Genomic DNA, 22,133 nt, shown 5'->3' with positions numbered 1-22,133 from the left:
ACTGTTCAGATAGTGGAAAGGCTTAGAACCCAAGAGTGTACAGGGAACCTATAGCATCCGCTCACAGGTGGACCCACCTGTCGTCAAGAATGACCGTGGAGGGATTAAAATAATATTGTCCTCATTTCTGCTCTTTCTGGACAACCCATGCTTTGCCTAATGCTAACTTTGCCGAGACATCTTGAGGGGGAAAATGGCTACTCCTCGGGATAGGATAGGGCTCAATTTGCACGCTTTACTTGCTTGACAGAGGCAGGATAAGTTGAGATACGCCTCTCTTCATGCCACATGGGACTCTGGTTCTGTGTCCCCCTCAGACTGGGATGATGTGTAAGATGTAGGGTGGTGACAGGGCAGGTGATATTGCCAATTAGAGCTTCCCTCCCTGTGGGGATGTGTGGGGTGAGTGCCCCGAGACACCCAGAGGCATCAGCCTCCTGCTGACATCACTCAGGGGCTCCTCTTCAGCGTTTCTACAACATTCCTTTAGGCTGCCTGCTCAACGCCTCAGTCATCCACTAATGGAGTCCACGTGACCACGATGTGTCAGACAAATCTGGGGCAAACGCCTCACTCTCTTCCCGGAGCCCTTGGAATTCTCTGGAACTGAGAATATTCAAATGCCTTTCTTGGTGAAACAGCAGGCTTCCAACCCCCCAAATATTATGACTTGAGTTAAATATAACCCCGAGCATGAAAATAACAGTACAACAGAGAGCAGGGGAGCCATGGAGTGAGCGACTGGCAGACACACTGGTGTGCACATGCGCACAAAGTGTGTGTTACCCTGGGTGTGGCAGGGCACCCTTGGACCTCACAGCCACGTAGAAAACCCACAAAATCACACACAGAAGTCTTGGTGCATTCTGGGGTGGGGAGATGCTTTTCTGGCTTGGCAGGTCCTTAAGCCTGCTGGCTTCTATATATACCTTTTGTGCTAATCAGATGTGGTTTGACTTTAGGGTGGGAAAAGGAACTATCTTAGCTGTGGTGTGGAAAAGGGAGATTTGCTTACTTTCTCAGCTATGAAAGGGAGGCTGGGGTACGGCGCACAGTGTCAGATATGGCCAGGCATGTTGATACTTATTTCCCAGCTCGGAGAGCATAGAGCATCACCCCTCAGCCACTAGAATGCTTTTAAAGATGGTCTAGAAGGAGTAAGCATTGACCTGTGTAAAGGAGGTAGGCACAGATGTGTGGCCTGTGAACCCCGTGTTCTGCAGCCTCTCTGCTTCCCTTGTAACCACACGCCTAAGTTTATGCTGTAAACTCAGTGGGTCGTAGATGAGCGAAAGGTCTCCTGAAAGTCAGTGTCTCTGAATTCCAAACCCAGTGATTACAGTAATTGTTGGCCCAGGGCTGGATTTGAACCAGTGAACCTAGCCTAGAATCAATGAATAGGCCCCTTTTCAGTGCCGCCCGCCCCACCGAGTTACCCAGCAACACAACACGTGGCTGCTCCTCTCCCTGGCGTGCGGAGCCAAATAACAAACAGCTCAGCCGATTCCGAAAGAGCAGATTTATTCGTACCGTCTTTGTGATACGGGTACCTTCACCACATAGCAGGATTTATAGCATTTGTAACAGGCTTTTACTTAAATAACTTCCTTTGCCCCTCATGAGGGAAGCGGGTCAGTTTGTAATTACGCCCTCCTGGGCATTGTGTCTCAGGTTAGGTATAGCCAAAGGCTTTATGGCTTACGACGGGTGGAAGTTGAGTTGATCCAAGCCTTCTGATTGTTCAGGCAACATTCAGATGCCTTTTTTTAGATGTATCACTCTACTCTGAGGCAGTTTGGGAATGCTGGCAAGAGTCAGGTGCTCACTAGACCATGAATTCCCTAATTAGCAATGGTATTGTTGAGTCCCCATCCTTCCCCAAATCTATCTTTATCCCCTTTCTTTTTAGCCATGTCTCAGTCTACATGGGATGATGTCCAGAAGGTCACGTGGGACAGCGTAACAGGAAAAGGGCAGGGTTTTCCTCTCCCGGGGTGTCTGCTTTTGTTCTCTTCGTTCCCGATCCCCTCAAATCTGCAAACAGAACAAGAGCACTTCTCCCTCAGGCCCCCTCCCCAGGGATCCAATTTGGAGGCAGCTTGTGTGGGAGAGGGCTTGGGGTGACGACTGGGTGCTTTGGAGGTTTTAGGAAGCAGTGAGAACAGTACTGAGGACACTTACTTGGGTGAGGGCACCTACCTGACCGCGTTTTTCTTTCCCTTGCTTGAGGCAAATGACACAAAGCCATCCTGGAAGGACCCAGGAATTGCTTGATACCCCCACCACCCATGACCCCCTCTATCCTGAGACCCTCTGCCCAGCTTTCCACCTCTATGCCCTATCAAACTCTGTGGCCTCCCTGCGGCCCCCCCCCCCCCCCCATTTCTGCTCCACAAAGCCTTTGCTAGAAGTTGACAAAGCTGACTGGCTGCTTAATGTGCTACAGGTGTTGTTGCTAGGCAACCACCCCACTCTGCAGCTCAGGCTCTGTCAGCCCAGATCAAACCCCTGGTAGCACTTAACCCTGTAACTGCTTAACACAAACACTAATTACATAGGTTCACCAAACAGCACATTCATAAGCCATAATCGAGGGTCATAGGGTGGACCTGAAGTGTCTTCAGCCCTTCCTTCAACCAGCACTTCCTGCCACCAAGGCCTGGGCCAAACTGCCCAGGCAGGATGTCAGGTCACTCTGCTTGTAAGTGACAGTTCCTCTTTGGCCATCCTGGGTGAACTACAGGATGGGGCGCACCTGTCACCCTTCAGTGGACGGGATTCTACTAAAGTCAAAGAAATACCTCCAATTTGCTGTTTTCCGGTATCCACGGAAGAGTTTGTGGTTTCTATTTCTTCATTTTCAGCTACTTTTAGGGTAAGACTCCTGGCTGGAACTTCATAGTTCTGCTGAAATCCACTTCTTTACTCTCTGGACTCTGCTGGGCTGAGAAGGTTGCCTCCTCTGGGTAGAGTCTTCGGACACTTGTCTTTATGCTCGGTCTTTCCTTGGGCTCATCCCCCCCCACCCTGACTGAGCAGTGCACATACCCAGAAAGCTCGAGTTGTGTGTAGGTAGATACCAGATTATCACAGGGACCAAACTGCAGCAGAACTAAGCTGTCCTGAGCTGGCTTCCCTTTACACAGTAGGTGGTCCTGGTGCTCAGAACTTAGGGTGTGCTCAACACCTGTTGACGAATGCATGAGGGGAGTCATGCTTTAAATCTCTGTTTCTTAAACCAGAGCAGAGAGAATGCCTCGGTCTCTTCTGTTTAACTCTTTCCTCCCAAGACTGAACTCTGCCTATAAACCAGACTCCTGGAGATTCCCACATGGGTGAATCTTCTTTTTGCTTGTTGCCCTGGTGGAAATGGGCAAGTCCAGGCCTGCTGGGCCATGGAAGTATGAGAGTCGTATCTGTCTCCAAGAAGCGGCTTCTCTCAAACTGTCACCTTCCCATGATGCCAGACACTGGAGGGCTCAGGAGTCCACTGCCACCTTCTTTACCAACTGCAAATGTTAGCAGGTATCTGAGGGACAGAGAGATTCTGCATTCTCTGAGCATCTGGGGTTGTTACTTAGCTTTTTCTACCTCAGAGCCTACCTCAAAGTTAGTATTCATCCTGGGAATGGCACCTAGCGGTCATGTTTCCATGCAGGTTTTCGTTTGGCCTGCCTTATGGCTCTAGCTTATGGATAAGACTAGCTGTAGGCTGCATGGGAAAAACTGAATTTCAAGGAGGCTGAATAACCCATTCCAGTTTTTACTAGTAAGTAGCACAGCTGTCGTCCTAAAGCCCACCCCTGCCCCAGATCCTGTCTCCACAGAGGGTTAGAGAGGTTAAGTGACTTACTTGAGATCTTGCTTCCAGTGAGCGTTGGCACAGGAACTGCAACCGGGGTTGATTTGATTCTAAATCCCTTTTTGTGATTTGTCTCCTAACCTGCCCTGCCTTTCAGAGGTGTCCCTCCAGTTTCTGTGTCTGCCACCACCACCTCCTCACAGGCGACAGATCCGCTAGCAGGAAGTGTGTTCTAGGCTGCGGCATAGATTGTGTCCTGGACATATGTGTTCTGAAGTGGGAGATCACGGTCCCTTGGCTTCTTATTTTCTTGTTTGAGCTCCACTGGTGAAAAGGAGGAAAGAGAATGTAAAGAAGGGGGAGGAAAGTGGGCAGGGAGAGGGGGGTGGAGAGGAGACCTGAGGGTGGAGAGTGTGAGAGCAAGCACACACCAAGGAAAGAAGAGGAAAGGAAGGGAGGGAAGGAGAGAAGGGGGGAGACAGACAGACAGACAGAAGGAAGACAGAAACATATACACAGGTGCTCATACACACACACACACACACACACACACACACACATACACACACACACACACATACACACACACACACATACACACACACACACATACACACACACACACACACACGTGTGCGCACGCGCACACACACACACACACACACACACACACACACACGCACACACACACACTTCTTGTTCCTGTAGCTCTCATAGCTCCCCTCCCTTCCCACATCTTGAGTCAGTAATGCCTTGGCTTTGGGCTAAGTCACTCTTGCCAGCTGGTGGCATTAAGAGTTGGGATTGCCAGCTCGGTCACAGGTGACAAATTCGGGAACATCATCACAGGCTTGGCTCCTTCCCAGTAGACCCAACAGGTCATGGGAAGCCCCAGGTCGGTGGCTCAATTAGGGCAGAAAGAGACTGCCCACTGTAGGCACAAGTGGGGAGGGGCGCCCCAGGAGTTTTAACACTTTCATGGAAGTGGTGTCTCCATCAAGTATTAATAATGTTCCTATAATTGATACTTCAGGGCAATAACCTCTGACAAAATGGCCCTGATTAGCAGATAATTGAGTGTGTTGGATTGTGTCCTGAGAGAGCTGAACGCCAGGCAAGGCCCATTAGCCCATCATAATGACCCCTTTTGTCAGGTATTAGTGTCATTAAGGGCCTGCTCTCTGAAATAAGTCCCTTTATTTAACTCTTTTCCCTAATTATATGGATCATTTTACAAATCAAAGCAAATGTTTGCATACAGCCCCTGGGCATGCAACAGAGAGAGGTGATGGAGGAGCGGGCTGGAGATTCCTGAATGGAGAGTCTTCCATAAGGAGGACAGGGTCAATGTGAGTTTTCTAGAGGAGGTGGGTTCCCTAGGGAACCCAGCCAGTGTCACATGAGGGTACAGCAGAGCCTGTTGGCTAGGGGACTGGTGTGGGGGGACATCAAGGAAGTAAGAATGCATTCCTAGGAGAACGTGCAGGCCACATAGAAGTCAACACTCAAATCACGTTGCCAAAGCTGCTGGCAGCCTAGACTGAGAGTAGTTGGGTCTGTAACACAGAAATCAGTAGGCTGGAACACATTGGCACCTGAGCCCAGCCACAGGGCACTTAGAAGACACAGAACACCCGAGCTAATCATCTGGGTTATACCCAGAGCAGGCTCACATCTCTGTCAGGAAGCAGGCGCCTTTGAGATTGGTGGGGAAGGAGGAGAAGCAGAACTCTGGTGCTCCGGAGCTGGGGAGATCTGGCCCAAGTGCCCTGACTGAGAGCTGCCAGCTTGGTAAGCGGTGAGTGCATTAGAGACTCTGGGGAACCTACGGTATGATCAGCCCGCAGGCCACACACACCAAGTTGACACAACAGAAAGCCCAAGGGACAGAAAGTCACTTTCTGACCTGGTCTCCCCAGTACTACACTCTGACTCATTAAAAAGTAGAGACAGTCCCCCATTTATATGAATGCAATGACTGCCTGACTCCCCTTTCCCACCCTGCCCAGCTCCGCGCAAGGCTTTTTATCCCAGGGCAGCTGCCATGTGAGTGAATCAGAAGCAGGTCACAGTCTCTAGCAAGAAGACAGAGTCAAGGGATAGACAGCTTTTTGGCAGCCAGGAAGAATATATTTTTATATATACCGAAGATGAAGAGGCAGGGAAACCATCCATTACAAGGAAAGGGCCCCAACGTTGCTGAGCTGGGGAGAATTTAGTAAATTTGGTAAGATGATAGATAGGTGAATTTCTCTAGAGGAGTATGGATCTGTGGTGGGTCCCGGGGCGGTGCCTAGACGCTATTTCCTTTCCAGAGCCCATTTCCAGACAGCAACTGTTTGTGGACTCTGCTTTCCTTGTCTTAATCACCAAGGGCCTGTGCTCTCGTGATTTGTGTTGAGCCCGGTGCATTTCCCAGCATTGGCCTTGGGTGGAGAGCTGCCAGCCATGCAGAGAAACTGCCAGGGTTTTCTGCCGAGGAAGCAGAATTTTGGTGGTGGAGTGTGACATTCTCCTCTCAGAAATAATACCTTTCATTTAAGGTGGGAGAGGAGGTTTGACATCCCGTGAAAATATGATTTCAGCCCTGTTCTGCTTGGAGTGGAGTTTTTCGGTGGGGTCTAGTTGCTGAACCAAGGAAGGAAAGATCCTAAGCTGATGCGGATGGATGGTGGTCTGAGGACCACGATGTAGGACTCTTCCCAGAATGGGAATGGGTACAAGAAGATCCTCTCTAGCTGTAGTTCTTCCAGGAGCCCAGTTTTCCTTGGACCTCAAAGAATGTTACTCTCAGGGCACAAATGGAAAACACTGAGAACAGAGTAAGGTGATATATGTTTCGACAAATCAATGGATAGATACTCAATATTACAGAAGATTGTAAGTAGTTATATAGAGTTCTGTCTATTCAATCAACAAACATTTCTTTTCTTTTTTTCTTTTTTTTTTTTTTTTTTTGGTTTTTCGAGACAGGGTTTCTCTGTGTAGCTTTGCGCCTTTCCTGGAGCTCACTTGGTAGCCCAGGCTGGCCTCGAACTCACAGAGATCCACCTGGCTCTGCCTCCCGAGTGCTGGGATTAAAGGCATGCGCCACCACCGCCCGGCAACAAACATTTCTTAAACATTACATCGCCTAGGTCTTGAACCAAGCATTGAGCATAGAAAGAACATGTTACCTGCCTTTGAGGAACTATATATGTGTTGGTGTTAGTGTATAAAAAACCTTCACCTGATGCATTATATTGTAATGCTGTAATAGAAATGCATGCTGGGTGTTACATGAACACAGTGGGGAAAACTAATAGCCTCTGCCTGGGAAAGAAGGCAAAGGTTTTCCTGAAGACACAATGCTTAAGCTGCAACTTGAGAATTTGCCAGATAAAGGATTGAGGCACAGAACAACAAGCAAGGACCGCTACAATTTATCAGGGACTCTGGTGTCAATCAAGGGTGGCTGTAAATCTCTGGGGGACTCGAGTGTGATGATCACAACCCCAAAGTGTATGAAGCGATTACTGCATGACAAATGCCCTATAGAACCTGCTTCATTTGATCCCTATTGTGACCCTCTACGAGGGGTTATTCCTAACACCCCTGTTTTACAGTCGAGGAAATGATGGCTTTTCGGGAATTTATGAGGATGATATAATCTGCTACAGTCACACCATTATTAAGTGTTAAGCAATCGAGATTTAAACTCGGACTTCTGAAGCTAAGACACGAGCACTTTCCCACCTATAAGCTCATCTTCCAGATTGCTGTGCAAATGTTAGCTTATGTAATCAACACAGTGACCCAGAGAACAGGTATCCTTAGCTCATTTTCAGGAAGGACAGTTGGCAGTCCCAGAGGGTGGTCTGTGCTATGAAGAGCCACGCTAAGAAGAGTTCGTTGGAAAACTTGCAGAGGGAAGTGGTGTGGTCTCCCCCGAAACCCCCACTCTTACCACCCTAGTTGAGAAGAAAAATGGTTCTAAGCCTCAAGTTCTTGTGGGCGAGATTTGGATGGAAGTGGAACCGGCAGCAGACACAGCAACGGTCTCTGCAATGATGTCCACATCTTCATCCCCAGAACGTGTGGTTATGGGGAGTTACCAGGCAAAGGGTTGCAGACAGAATTCAGGTCGTTAGGCAGTTGATCTTGACATAGGGAGGTGGTTTTGGTTTCTCTGGATGGGATGAATGAAATACCAGCTTCTCTTGAGGGGAAGAAAGAAGCAGAGAGATGCAGAGAGAGGGTGGTGCGAAATGGACTCAGTCTGTCATCTAGCTTTGGGAAAGGACCCAAAGTTCCAGAATGCAAGTGGCCTCTACAGGCTGGAAGCGGCAAGAAGCCAGATCCTCCCTGAACCCAGGAAAATGTGCAGACCTACCAACATGTGAATTTTAGCCCAGTGAGAGCCACCTCAAGACGTCTGAGCCCCAGAGCCAAAATATAATGTTTGTGTTATGTTAGCCCTGTAAGTTTATAGCAGGAGGAGTCATCTTGTGAAAGACCTTTCACAGTAGATCGACAAGTTCTCTACTGACTAATTTGAAAAAGTGAGCAAAGAGATAGTGAATTGATGGTCCAGAGCAATCTACTCGAGAGATGTGGTCAGAATAGACTTAGGTTCAGTCACTCCATTTTAAGCTACCCAGATCCATGCATTTTTTGAAGTACTAGGAAGTAAAAACTCACCCTTGTTTGATCATAAGCATATCCACAGAGAGTCCTTGGTCAGGGGTGACAGAGAGCCAGCTCTGCAGGCAGGGAGAGTATTGGCTGGTCTTTGAAAGGAAGAGGCCAACTTTCCATTGGCCCTTTCATTGACAATTATTGACTGTTGAGCTACTGTATCCCCAATATTGTGGACAGACAATACAATCGTAGATCAATGTGTGCCCCATTATAGTTGCCATGGAGCTTAAGGCTCCATGACAGCAAGATATTAAATGAGTCACAAAAAATATTAATAGGTACATCATTACAAATTGCAATTTGTGCCATGGAGCAAGAGAGGGGGATGTGCTTGGAGAGTACACTAGGACCTTCGCCCCTCAATACCACACACTTAAGGAGCTAACACAACAAAAATTTTTCTAGTTCTGGAGTTCAGAAGTTTGAACTGGGTTCCCTTTTCACTGACACTTTCACGGAAGGTCTTTCTTGGGGAATGGTATTTAGCACAGCACCCATGTAGGAGGTGAACTCTGTGCAGTAGTGTGTGAAAAAAGCAAAAAGTGAATTCTAGTGTAAAGGCTGCCTCTGGTGAGAGTATAGCATATTCAAGGAACTCAAAGAAAGCCTGAAGGGCTGGAGCTGGTGTTCATGGGCAAGAGCTTGCTAACAGCACAAGAATTTGCTGGACAGGTAAGCCTGGACCATAGTGTGAGCCTTTGTGGGACACCTTAAGGATTTGAGGTTTAACCTTGAGCAATATGGCAGGCAGTGGCTGGGGTGTATGTGTATGTAGAAGTGGTCTAATCTGATATATACTTTATAAATATCAGGCTGGCACAGTTTAGAGAATGTTCTAGAAGGGTATAGAGACTAATCCTGGAGAACAGGGAGGAGAATGTTGTAATATCTAGGCAAGAGATGAAGGTAGCTTGATAAGAATAACAGCATAGATAATGACTGGATAAACTTACATTATTTTGAAAATAAACTAACCTAGGGTTGACAATAGGCTGAATATAGGAAGTAAAGGGAGAATGTGGAAATAACGTGACCCCCAGATAGCTGATAAAAATGACTAAATGGATTAAGGTATCATTTATTAAAATGAGATGGGTGAGGTGTGCCATTGTGATAGGGGAGAGCTCCAAGCATTTTGTTTTGTATATATTAAATTTAAGAACCTTTTAGATCCTCCTTTGAAATGTCAAGTTCAGTAGTTTTATGGACAAGACTGGTACCCTGAAATGAGCTTGAAGACTGGGCTGACGATATAAATTTGAGAAGTGTTATGTGGACACTAAAACTATGGGAAAAGACAAGGTCCTGGAGCTGACACTAAGAAACTATGGCATTTATAGCGTAATTCTGAGCATACAACATCTCAGCAAAGATTCCACCTGCTTCCAAACATTTCCCTTCCTACTAGTAGTGAGGTATGGCCATGAGACTAGATCTAGTTAAAGAAATGTGAGCAGGAACGACACTGAACAGCCTATCTGTGACTTTTCAGTCCTGCTCCTTCCTGCTGCGGCATGTTTCTGGGGTCTCTGTTGCTTAAGTTCCTGAGTGACTGTGTTGAACATTCCCTGAAGGTATGTTCTGGACAGCTGTGAGAGGTGGAAATAACCCCTATTATAGTAAGCTGCTAAGGCTGACATTGAATACTATTGCCTCTGTCCTGTCCTGACCTGTCCTGTCCTACCCTACCCTACCCTACCCCACCCTACTCTATCCTGTCCTAGCCTCTCCTGATGCTGTTTAAAAACAGACAACAGCAACAATAACAAAATGTCCCTACATAATATTGTGTTTAAAAGCATAGACTCAGGACTCAAACACTGTCCAAATCTCATCTTTTGTAGTTATTCGATAAGTATGCTAGACAAAATTTCTCTGCACATCTTAGTTTTCTCACCTGGGAAAATAATGAAGTGTATGTCATAGGAGCTTTTTGAAGTTAGGAGGAAACGATACAGAGACAGAAACTGGTGAGTTTCAGGAAGGAGGAGTTGACCGGTCAAATGATACTGAAGAGTTGAGCGAGATGGAGACACCAGAGAGGGTCCACCATTGGGTCCACCATGGGGCTCCACAACTCCCTGGTGCTCTGAGGAAAGGTGGTTTTGATGGTGTGTGAGTGGGTGTAGGAGAGGGCAGCTGTAGAAGACGCAGAAACTGGGTGGTTGTTTGAGGTAGAAACAGGGCAAGGAAGGCTTTGACTTTAAGATGGGATGTTCTAGAGTATAAAACAATGATCAGCGTTTAAGCTGGGAGACGTTGAGTGTGGAATACCTCCCAGGACCTCATGTGTTTGAACACTTGGTCCTCCGAATGTGGTGCTGTTTGGGGAGAGACCAGGGAGGTGGGCTCTAGCTGGAGGAAGTGAGTTTCTAAGGGGCAGTCATTGAGGGCTAGACTCCACCCCTGCATCCAGGTCCATCCAAATGTAAAGTAGCCTCATGCATCTGCTCTTCCAGGTGGGTGAACAACACCCATCATTGTGCTCTCCTCATCGAGATGGTCTGTACCTGAAGTTACTTCTCTTCAGGTATTTGATCTCAATGATGAGAATACTACTTTAGAGGGAAAGTTGAAGTTAGAGAGTGAAAGAGCACAGTGAATGTAGGAAATCCCCCAAGTAGTGTTTTTAGGCAGGAACATCTAGAGGACAGGAGATTGCCTCTCACTCCACTGAACTTGGAGGGAGGGAAGGAACAAGAGAAGATGGGTACAGATGAAGATAAAGTTTGGAGGCAGGGAGATGAGGAAGAACTTTTAGATGGAAAGCCTAATTCCTCAGTATTTGATGATGGATGTAGCGATTTGAGAAGTGGGCCAGGTCCACTAGTCATACCGGGAGGGTATCCATTTAATGTTGCCCGACATAGGTCTGGATTGATCTAGACTGTAGTTCTCTAGTAGGACAGAGGTCATTTAGAGCTTCTATCCTTGTAGCTAGATTGTTCTCTAACTAGTGAGCTTTATCTGGATCTTTCCATCTTGACTCTCTGCCTCATGAGATTTTATTATCTAGATTGTCTCCTGCACCCTCGTCTTTCCAAGCAATCTAAATTGTTCTTCTCTGCTTCTGTTCAATAAAGTTCTCCGTTGGTCTTTGTACAGTGGCCCACGCTTCTCTATTCCTAACGCTTGGCCTGTACTTCCCTCTGTTGACAATGACATGCTCATGGGCCGTTACCTCCAGGACTATTGTGCTGTGTGCCACAGGCATGCTCTCCCTGTGGTTGTGCAGTAGCTCACATCTGAGTAGCTACTGGCGTGCCCTGAATGCACTACCTTAAAATGATGTGAATTCCTTCAAGTGAGGTCCAAGAGTTCACCTTACATGTCTTTGAGACTTCTGAAATACCTCACTTGTAGTAAGTGCTCACTAAATGGTGGCTGATAGTTTCTCTATGGCTTGTATATATGAAGAGGCTCAAAGAGTAAAATGTCAAGGCTCGCACTGGATTTATTTTCTGTCAGACTATTCCTTAAACTCTTTACCTGGCTTGCAACATTTTCTGATTGTGAGACAAAGAACTGTATATGTAACCTGCCCTGCCCCCATGCCCACTAAAGAGAATGAGCCAGAAAGGGATTCTTGTCTGTGGGATCCATGGTGACCTTTGGATGGTGGGGAATGTTGTCAGTGCTAATAAAGTCTTTGTACATTGGCCAGGGCTTGTCAATTCACCAGAAAGAATGATGGCATTGCTGGCCTCAGGCAGGCAGGCAGCAGAAGAAACATGTTTGCACAGACTGAGGGGCAAGATGTGGGTCCCCTTTGCTGTGAGGCTCTCTCATTAAGAACATACTCAGGAGAGCTGTGAGGGCATGCAGTTTGAAATAGCACCTTCCTGGGGTTCTTCAGCTGTGTGGGGCCTGGAGCCATGTCCAGGTGATTCAGTATGGGCAAGTTTCCTGGGGAGAATCTATTGAACTCTTCCTCAGCTCATCTCTCACTTCCCAGGACCTTAAAAGTTACTGTGCCACTGGGTATGGTGGTGCATGTCTTTAATCCCAGCACTGAAGAGGCAGAGGCATGTGGATCTCTGAGTCCAAGGCCAGCCTGGGCTACAGAGTGAGTTTCAGGACAACCAGAGCTACACAGAGAAACCTGTCTCAAAAAGCAGAACAAAGCAACAACAACAACAACAAGAACAAGTTACTATGTGTGTAGTCTTTAGCCCAGCGTTGAAGCCCAAACCATGCCAGGCAAGAATGCAAATGTCAGTCTTCACTAATGTGGCACCCCATCAGGCCACTCGGTTGCTTTCTGCTCTCCTCAGTGTCTCCTATTCCCTTTCCTTCACTATCCAGAACCATCATTCTTCAGGGTAACAGACATTGCTCTAGTAAGGGTCCATGATACAGAGAAAGGAGAACACAGTAGGTGCTCAATAATTGCTGAAATTCAGTGAAGAAGGCACAAGGGGTGCCAACCACAGAGCCCTGCTAGTTGAAGCTTTTTGTATACATGCTGCCTTCTGGAAGGAAAAGAGAAATAATAATCACTGTGTTGGGGGCAGGGGTGGGGGTGAGGACGTGGATGAGAGCTCAGTTCATAAAATGCTTGCCTTCAAGTATAAGGTCATGAGTTTGACTCCCCAGAACCTGTGTAAGAAAATCCAGATGTGGTGGTACACACTTGAAATCCCAGTGCTGAGGAGGTAGAGAGTGGATCTCTGGGGCTTGCTAGCCACCCAGCTTAGCCTACTTGGCAAGTTCCAGGCCCATGAGAGACCCTGTTTGAAAAACAAATAGTGAAGGGTACCCGAGGTTGTCCTTTGATCTCCACACATACATGCATACATACATCACACACACACACACACACACACACACACACACACACACACACACACACGTTGTCAGTTATTTCAAAGAATTTCATCCTCCAAGACCCTATATAGAATGAGAAGGGCCAACTTGGTAGATGGCCTGCCCAGTCTGTTCCTGGCCCATTCCCTGGCTGATGGCTTTGTAACCTGCCTCCCTGAGTGGCTCCCTTCTCACTCTGCATGTGCTCCACTTCCCTTTTGCTCCAGGAGGTCAGCAGGCTGTCTCTTACATTTTTGTCTGTTTCAGCTAACAGGTCTCAGACAGGCAGGCAATCATGGCTCAGCAGGGTCCTTACCTTCCTAGGAAGATGGCTGTGCCCACAGTGAGGGTCCTGTGTATATGAATCTGAGGCTGAGGTTGGGAGAAAGTGATTGTGCTCTAGGATGCACCTGACACAGAACCTGTTTAGGTTTGGGATAGAAGGCGCTTGTTTTCAGAATCACAGATGGAGAAGGTTGCCTAAGTGTCTGTCCTTCCTGGTCCCTCACTTGCTAGAAAGATGCTCCTGGTGAACAAGCTCCCAGAACCTGAGAACGTTGGTCTCTCTGAAGCTTGGAATTCAGTTGCCCAACAGTAAGAGGCCATGGTGCATGCTGGGAAAATTCCCTGGGGAATCTCCATTCCTCACTGATCTGGGACCCTAAACTGTGCTCGGACACAGGCATCCTTTGTGTTCAGACTATGACTGTACTTTGTGGTCACCCTGATTTTATCTCTTCCCCTGCCTGCCCAAAGAACGGAACAGGAGAGGAAGTGAGAGGAGGCGAGATGAGTGTGTTCAAGTGAGGCCAGGAGCCCCTTTGTTCCATGCCTCCCACAAATGACCTCGTTCATTACGGAAAAGGTTCAACTGATATTGACTCATAATGTGAGGGAGGAAGAAAGAGCCCAGTTGCTACCTCTTGGGGGCCCCTGGAGGCGGTGGATGGCTGGGTCAGATGGAAAGGAAGCAGAGAGAGGGAGGGAGTGCAGAGGATGGCCTGGCTGGAGCCGAGACTCTGAAGCACCTGTGCTTTTGTTAGCCATGGAACAGGCACATCTAATCCCAATTAACTTCTGTCACCATCTCCAATTCAGCTTCTCTGTTACTGCCAGTGACAAGACCGTAGTTGCGGGGGACCAGGCTGGGAATACCTCACATTGCTTATGTGAAGGGATCAGGTGGGCTCACCCTGCCAGGGCAGTAACACAGAAAAGAGGCAGCAACAGCTGCTGCATGTTTCCCAAGCTTTGGCCCTTGTTTCCAGCTCTCCCTTTCTCAGTTTATCTGAGAACTGGGGTTGATCTTTGGGGTCTTGGTCCTTACGGCTTAGGGACTCTGCTAACATCCCTAACTGGAACTCTTTGCATGCACCAAACAGCCATTGCGAAACTATTGAGGCTTGAGATGCCACCTCTAGGAGCCCATGGATGAGCTTGAGTGATGACTAAAGGCTACATACCTGCTGGACAAAGAAAGAATTTGATTAGGGACCTACAACTGCATTGTCCACCATGGTGGCTATCAGTGACATGTAGATGTTCACAATTTAAATTAATTAAAATTAAAGTCTTCAAAAGTGCTCCCCAGTCAAACTATGATATTTCAAATGCTCCAGAGCTGCATGTGTCCATGGGCCACCAGGTCACACAGAGATGATATAAAGCACTTCCGTTGCCTACCAGTTATGTTGGGCAGAGTTCATTGGTGAAGTCTCTTCCAGTCCTGCCTCTATGTGATTCCATCACTGTTCTCTGTTGAGTCTTATGGGGTTGGTTCTGTCGGCTGCAAAGTTCTTCTTTGTATCATCTTCTAGCATCTGCCAACTCGCGCACGCGCGCGCGCGCGCGCGCGCGCGCGCACACACACACACACACACACACACACACACACACACATGCATGGATGTATACAATCGCATGCATGTTGATGTCTTCCACCAGGGCAGTGTTGAGAAATCACAAGAAACTTGTAAGAAGAGGTAGCTGCATTCTCATAATTTTTTCAGCTTGCTCATAGTAGCCAAGGTATGAAAACCAGATAAGCATCCATCCACAGATGGAGAAACAAACAAAACATGGCCCAGATACACAACTGATTCTTTCATCTTTTGTCAAGAAAGCGACCCCGCCATTTGTAAGCATGTGGGTGAATCTGGAGGTCACCATACCAAGTGAGTTAATCCTGGCACAGGCAGAGAAACCCTACCTGTCCCATGATCTCACCTGTGTGTGTGAGATCTCAGAAAGTCAAATTTACTGAAACAGAGTAGAAAGTGGTTAACAGAGGTGGGGGGTAGAGGGAGGGGATAGGGGGTGAGGAATAGGGGGAGGATTGAGAGGCTGGGCAGAGGGTACAAACTTCCAGTTCTAAGATTTCAATGCTGGGGCTATATTCAGGTGACAGAGTACCTTGCATGCATGAGGCCCTGGGCTCCATCCCCAGCACCTCACACATACACCCCCTTCCATAAAAGAGTAAGTTCTAGAGAGCTAATGTTCAGCAAGGTAATTACAATTAATAATAATTCATCATCAACTCAAATTATACTTTAAAGAAACATCCACCAAAATACCTTAAATATACGCATTTTTTTGTTAATTATGCTTAAAAAAAAAAAAAGAAGCTAGAATGAGGGCCCAGGAGATGCTCAGCGAGTAAAGCATTTGCCGCACAAGTGCAAAGACCGCAGTTTGGTTCCTCAGCACCCACACAAGACCACAGTTTGGTTCCTCAGCACCCACACAAAATACTGGGTTGCCGTAATGGCCCACCTCTAATCTCATCACACAGGAAGCAGAGCTAGAGGATCCCCAGAGAAGACTGGCGAGCTGGGTCAGTAAGATTTGGGTTCAAGTGAGAGACCCTGCCTTAATATATAAGGTGGAGACGAATCCAGGAAGAGAACTAGCATCAACCTTAAGCCTCTGCCTAAACACACATATACAAACATGCCTATTCACACATGTACACACGCAAAAAAGAGAAGCTGATGTGAGAAAGGACATCTGAGTGATTAATGGGCACTGCTCCTCCCTTCTCACGAAATGTTAGGGACTTTAAGCTGAGTGAACTTTCTCGTGACGCCCCGTGTTTCCTGAGTGTCTGCTGCATATGCGGCATTGGTCAGGGTGGGAGGGGAGTGTGAAGGGTTCTGCACTTCATGTCCGTCTCTGGCGGTGGAGAAAGCATCAGATTGGCTTGGCCGGCAGCAGTTGTCTCCACCACATGCCTTGTCAGGTGGGGCTGGCGTTGAACAAACAGCTCTCACACCTCAGAAACTCTTGACATAACCAGAGAGGCTGGGAGGCATCCGTGGTTGTACAGTGTGGTAAGTGCCTCAGTGGAGGGATGCCAATGTTGGGTTGGAAGGTCAAAGACAGGCGCAGCCCCCTTTGACCCTCAGTTTCTCCACAGGACATGAAGGGTGGGGCGTGCTGAGTCCCAGGCTCTCCTCCTTGCTGGGATTTCCTCTTGGAGGCTGGATGTCTGAGAGCATCTCAGAGGCAGAAGTTTCCAGATGCAGATTGCGGGTGACACAGGATTTTCTGTCTCCCGGCAGCACCGCTCTTTACTTCCTTTAAAGCCTGTGGAGGCCTGGAAGGCCCCCACCTTTCCCCTCTTGGCTCCCTCCCTTCTTCCAGGTTGCACAGCCCCAGCCTAGTTCTTGTCATATTTCCTACTGGATCGGGTGTTTAATTAAAATCATAATTAAAATTGATCTCCTCATTAGCATGCACCTGCTCTGCCTCTCACATCCTTGCGTTCCATTATCCACTGAAGATGTCAGGACTGACAGGCAAGAGCCAGACCCTAGGCCAGCCCAGCTGTCTGGGGCTGGCCGGTGACAACATCTGGACTATGGTGGAAAGGCCAAATTTGCAGCCGGACAGCAAACAATTAGCACCAGGCAGCTGTCTGGGGAGAGGCCAGGCCATGAGGTGGCCTGTAGAGAGCGGGCTGTGTGCAGTGGTTTTATTGGAAGCTTAGCTCTCTCTTCACGTTCTTTACCATGCCCCCGCACACATGTGTATATGTATACACACATATATGACTCGCAGCTAATCTGTGAAAAACCAACAGCTCCTTGCCCCGGAAAGGAGAGGTGAGGAGGGGAGGTGGAGGCAGGGGAGGAGAGGGGAGGGGAGGGAAGGGGAGGGGAGGGGAGGGAAGAGAGTTGAGAACCCCTGGTGTTTCTATGAGGATTGGGTTAATTTTTTGTGACTGCTCTTCAGGAGGCGCCAGTGAGACTAAAGCAAACTGCAAAGCTCAGGGCTGACCTGCCCTGCTTCCCAGTGTGAGGCTGAGTGTAAGGATGGGCCTGGGTGTTGGGCTGCAGAGGACAGCGCCAGTGGTTGTCTATCCTCTCCTGCTTCACTCTTGGAAAGGGGAGAGAGCCCCAACAGGGATGTAAACTAGTGGCCTTTCAGAGTGCAAGACTGTAGACTCAAGAAGGGTAGGGATTCATCAACTGTGACAAAACTCAGATAACATAAACTTTACCAAATCTTAACTGCTTCTAATTTATGGGACAGTAGAGTAAAATATATTCACATTGTTGTGTAAACACTTTCCAGAACTTTTTATTTTGAAAAAAACTTGAGAGTTGATGCCCATTGAACAACTTCCCATTCTTCCCCACTCCCTGGCTCCACTTTCTGCCTCTGTTAGTTTGATGACTCAGGTACCCCATACAAGGGTGTGGCGTGACTGGTTTATTTAGCTCATGATTCCACCCATCTTCCCTCTCTCCTTCCCTCCCTCCCTTCCCCCCCCTTCCCTCTTTCCCTCCTTCCTTTTTTCCTCATGGTCCCTTGCTTGCTTTTTCTCAGCGTTGACCACAGAGAGCCCAAGGTCTTGTGCAGAGTAACATGTTGCCACTGAGTCCAGGAATTTCACTTTTTAGGCCTCGTAGTATTCCACCACATGAATAGTCTCCATTTTCCTTAGCCGTTCGTTTGCTGATAGACAATTGCTTCTACCTCTTGTCAGCCATGAATAATGGGGCTATGAACACACACCGGGTTGCAATTTTTCTTCACGATCCATTTCGAACTCTCCTGAATGCATCCCCAGAAGTAGAATTGCTGAATCCTATGCTGATTCTATTCTTAGTCTTTTGAGGAACGGCTGCATTGTTTCCTACAGCAGCAAGCCTATTCTTCATCCCTACTAGAGGGGCAGGGGCAAAGGCTCCACTTTCTCAGCGTCCCTCTTCTCTCTGTTCCTGCCCCCTTTTTCTTTCTTTTGAGCCATCCTGGTGGCAATGGGGTGATAGGCCATTGTGGGTTGGCTTTGTATTTTCTTGCTGTTTAGTGATGTGTGGCATCTTCCCACTTGCTATTTCCCCTGATTCTGTGACAGTATTTTGTTAATATTAACCGAAGTCAGATTGGCCTCACAGTGGGAGTGGGGGTCTGGCCAAGGGCAAGTGCTCCAGGCAAGGAAATTTAGGTTTTGGAAACAGAGCTCCCTTTGTATCCCACAGCTTCGCCTGTTACTGGCTAACGTGGCTCCATGAAATGACGTCTGTTGTGGCTTGAAGGTAAAATGTCCTCCCTAGGCTCATGTGGTTGAACACGTAGTCCCCAAGTGCTGACCTTGCTTTGGAAGGTTGTGGACCCCCCTCCCCTGCCCCCTGAAAGTGGGTCACTTTGAGGTGGGCCTGGAGGCCGATGATGGCATTCCACTTCCTGCCCTGTCACTGCTGTCTGGTAAGAGGTAGTGCACCCCGCTCTTTCATGTCACTGTGTCTGTGTCTCCTCTGCCATCATGGACTGTATTCCTCACACTCTAAACCAGTGGTTCTCAACCTGTGGGTCTCGACGCTGCTGGCAAACCTCTATCTCCAAAATTATTTCTGTTATAATTCATAACAGTAGCAAAATTACAGTTATGAAGTAGCAATGAAATAATTTTATGGTTGGGAGTCACCACAACATGAGGAACTGTATTAAAGGGTCACAGCATTAGGAAGGTGGAGAACCACTGAATCTAAACCAAACAAACTCTTCCTGGATGAAGTTGCTTGTCAGGTACTTGGTCCAAGCAACCAGAAGAGGAACTAACATCTCTAAGCCTGTTTGCAAACATTTTTTTAAAAAAGGGATTTATAATGTTCAGCTAAAAAGTTGGTCTGAAGGAAGAAATGAGTCAATTGGCCTTAAAACTTTCTTGTTTGGGCTGGAGAGATGGCTCAGATGTTAAGAGCACTGACTGCTCTTTCAGAGGTGCTGAGTTCAATTCCCAGCAACCCCATGGTGGCTCACAATCATCTATAAAATGAGATCTGGTGCCTTCTTCTGGTATGTAGGCAGAACACTGTATACATAATAAATTAAAAAAAAAAGACTTTCTTGTTTGTTTTCCTCGTTAATCCATGATTTTGATATAATCCCACAAATGGCAAGAACACCAACACTTACTTGGGGTATCTACTGAGCATGTTTTTTTATGGTAGACTGTATGCCCAGGGTGCGGAAACTTGGGCATGCAACACATCGGCACTGCACAGGCCAAGTCTGGGGGGGGGGGGACAGGTAAATGCCAAGTCAGAGCAGGGAGAGGCACCTGTAGCTGACACTGCTTGAGCTAGCTTATCAAGCAAGCCAAGAGGAACGCCTTGGATTAGGAGGGAAAGCCTTGACTGACAGGACCTGGGTCCCCTACCCAATGGGGGCCTTAGGGTTTGAACAAGTCAGTGAAAGGTGGAAGATGCTGAACCGTCCGTGGGGATTTTCCAAGGGAGCAAAGCCCCTTCGCTCAGAGGAACTCTTTCCTCTGAGCTATGAGCAGTCCCTCTGCGGCAGCTGAAGTCCGCTTTCTCCTCTGTAGTCTTCTGGGAAGGAGAGATGCTAATGACCCTCCTCCATTACCTGTCATTGATTTGGAGCCCAGCACTGCCGTGGCTGGGCTTCCTTTCTCTCCTGCGTGCTTCCTCCTGGGTGTGCTAACAAGGGCTTAACCAGAGTCCAATAAGCTCCAGGGTAGCCTTAGCTTATGATGCTTCTTTAAATTTCCTCTTTCTACCCCTCCCCCAGGCTCCCTCCTTCCCCCTCCCTCTCCCGTGTTTGCCCTCGGGGGCTTGTGGTAGATGACTCCCCAAATCCTGCCGATGTGGGCACACCCCTGCTCCTCTCCGGAGCAGCCAGTAGGCAGCCTGGAAGCTTTTGAGAAGCTAGGTCAAGTGCAGATGATGCAGGAGCAGGAGCCAGGGGAAGGCTGCTGTCCACCAGGGAGGTGATTAGCTTCTCAGTGTCTCTCATAATAATCTGTGAGGTTAACAAACAGCAGAGAATGAGACTTGTGGAGGCGTTGGCCTGGCTGTCCCTACCCTGGTTAAGGTGAGGGAGGGGAGGGGCCCTTGCTAATTGTCAATGTTTCTACAGGCCAGGGCTCACCCAGCTCACCAGCAGTAGGAGGCAGCGCCAAAGATCAGCCAGGAGACTGGAGGGGCTGAGGGCCTGATGTTGCTTCTGGACCTTGGGACTCAACTTGTGAGAAAACCCTGGAACTTAAGAAACTCAGCTTATTCATCGATTGGTATTGATTGCCTACAATGTGGTCTGGAGAACATTCAAGGCAGTCCTGAATTTGTCTTTGAAAATATATGAAATGAGCAAAAAAACAAGACAACAAAAACAAAAACAAAACAAGACAGAAAAACTTTATAGTTATTTCATCATAGAACTCCCCCATAAAGACACACAAGCATGTGCACACACTTGTATACTTAGTTCTGAGCCCCACTCCCTAAGCTGGACACCGCAAATTCTCATCACATCGGACTAACTGGAAATTAGAGAGAGGGAACATGGTTGTTCTCACTATGGCTGTCTTAGCCCCTCTGATGCTTGGTCCTGTACCTGCCTAGAAAGTTGGGGGTCACAGAGGTGAGTCTGAAGGGGACCTACCTAAGCAAACACAAAATCTGTGGGAGGGGCTGGCGAGAGCTTGCAGGGGCCACTGAAGTCAGAGAGAAAGCTTTGGGTAGATGCTGGAGCAAGCACCCTGGTTAACACTACACAAAACACAGCCAGACCAAGCTCCACCAGGGAACGAGAACCCGGTGGACAGGCCAGGAAGGTCATGGCTGGGCACACAAGCTACCATCAATGCAGGCACATCTTGAACCTTCACTTCTCTGAGTTTACCTCTCACGGACTAGGAGCAAGTTTTTCCGGTGGATTATAAGTTAAAGATCTCACAGGAGCCCTGGAAATAAGAAGCTGGGCAGGGAAGGCTGGAAAGGAGTTCAGAATTTCCTTCCTAACAGGTAGAAGTGTCTACACAGAGAATCTAGGCTACACTCAGCCTAATTGTCCATTATGTTTGGGCAGGGCATGGGGACAGCAATCCTGGGTGATTGGCCATGGGCCATATACTGGCTCTGATCTACCTCAGTTCTGCAGCTGCTTAGAATGTCCCTTCATCTCTCCCTCCACACCCCTGCCCCCAATGCTGTCTGCAATGCCGGGAACCCCAACCCTTCCCTAAGCTCCCGAGCCTACCACCTGATATAATAATGAATTGCCATTTATTGCATTCCTAACATGAGCCAGGAAGGACCCCAAGTTAAGCACTTTACAATAGTCTTGTGCAGTCCATTTAACCATCTCATGGAGGATAGTTTAACAGTTTTTTTTAAGACCTGATTTTAAGGGAGGAAACAGGCTGAGTGACAGTACCATTTGTCCAAGGTCACTTAGATGTCAAGTTGCTTGGGGAGTGGTGTCGGGACTCTGGCCATTCCTTCCTACCAATAGTGAGGGGAGCTGGGACAGTCAGATAGCCAAGCCTCTCCTTTCTCCTGCTTCCCCAAAAGTCCAGCCTGGGTTCATCATT

At 48.0% G+C, this 22,133-nt stretch overlaps 2 long non-coding RNA genes across 2 annotated transcripts in view; one reads left to right on the top strand and one right to left on the bottom strand.

Annotated features, from left to right (window-relative positions):
* The window catches only part of LOC131914955 (uncharacterized), a 29,138-nt gene extending 8,222 nt beyond the window's left edge, over positions 1-20,916 (top strand). The window contains exon 3 of the long non-coding RNA XR_009380227.1: positions 20,678-20,916. This is a non-coding gene — a long non-coding RNA (uncharacterized LOC131914955). The remainder of the gene's footprint in view (positions 1-20,677) is intronic.
* Positions 1,503-13,866, bottom strand: LOC131914956 (uncharacterized). The gene is made up of 2 exons (XR_009380228.1): positions 13,605-13,866; positions 1,503-2,034 (listed from the first exon to the last, which is right to left on the bottom strand). It is a non-coding gene; the product is annotated as an uncharacterized LOC131914956 (long non-coding RNA).
* Positions 20,917-22,133: the final 1,217 nt, after the last annotated feature.

The sequence above is a fragment of the Peromyscus eremicus genome, chromosome 7 (genome assembly GCF_949786415.1).
Source record: "Peromyscus eremicus chromosome 7, PerEre_H2_v1, whole genome shotgun sequence".
Lineage (NCBI taxonomy): Eukaryota > Metazoa > Chordata > Mammalia > Rodentia > Cricetidae > Peromyscus > Peromyscus eremicus.
This window is presented reverse-complemented; position numbering and strand designations above follow the sequence as displayed.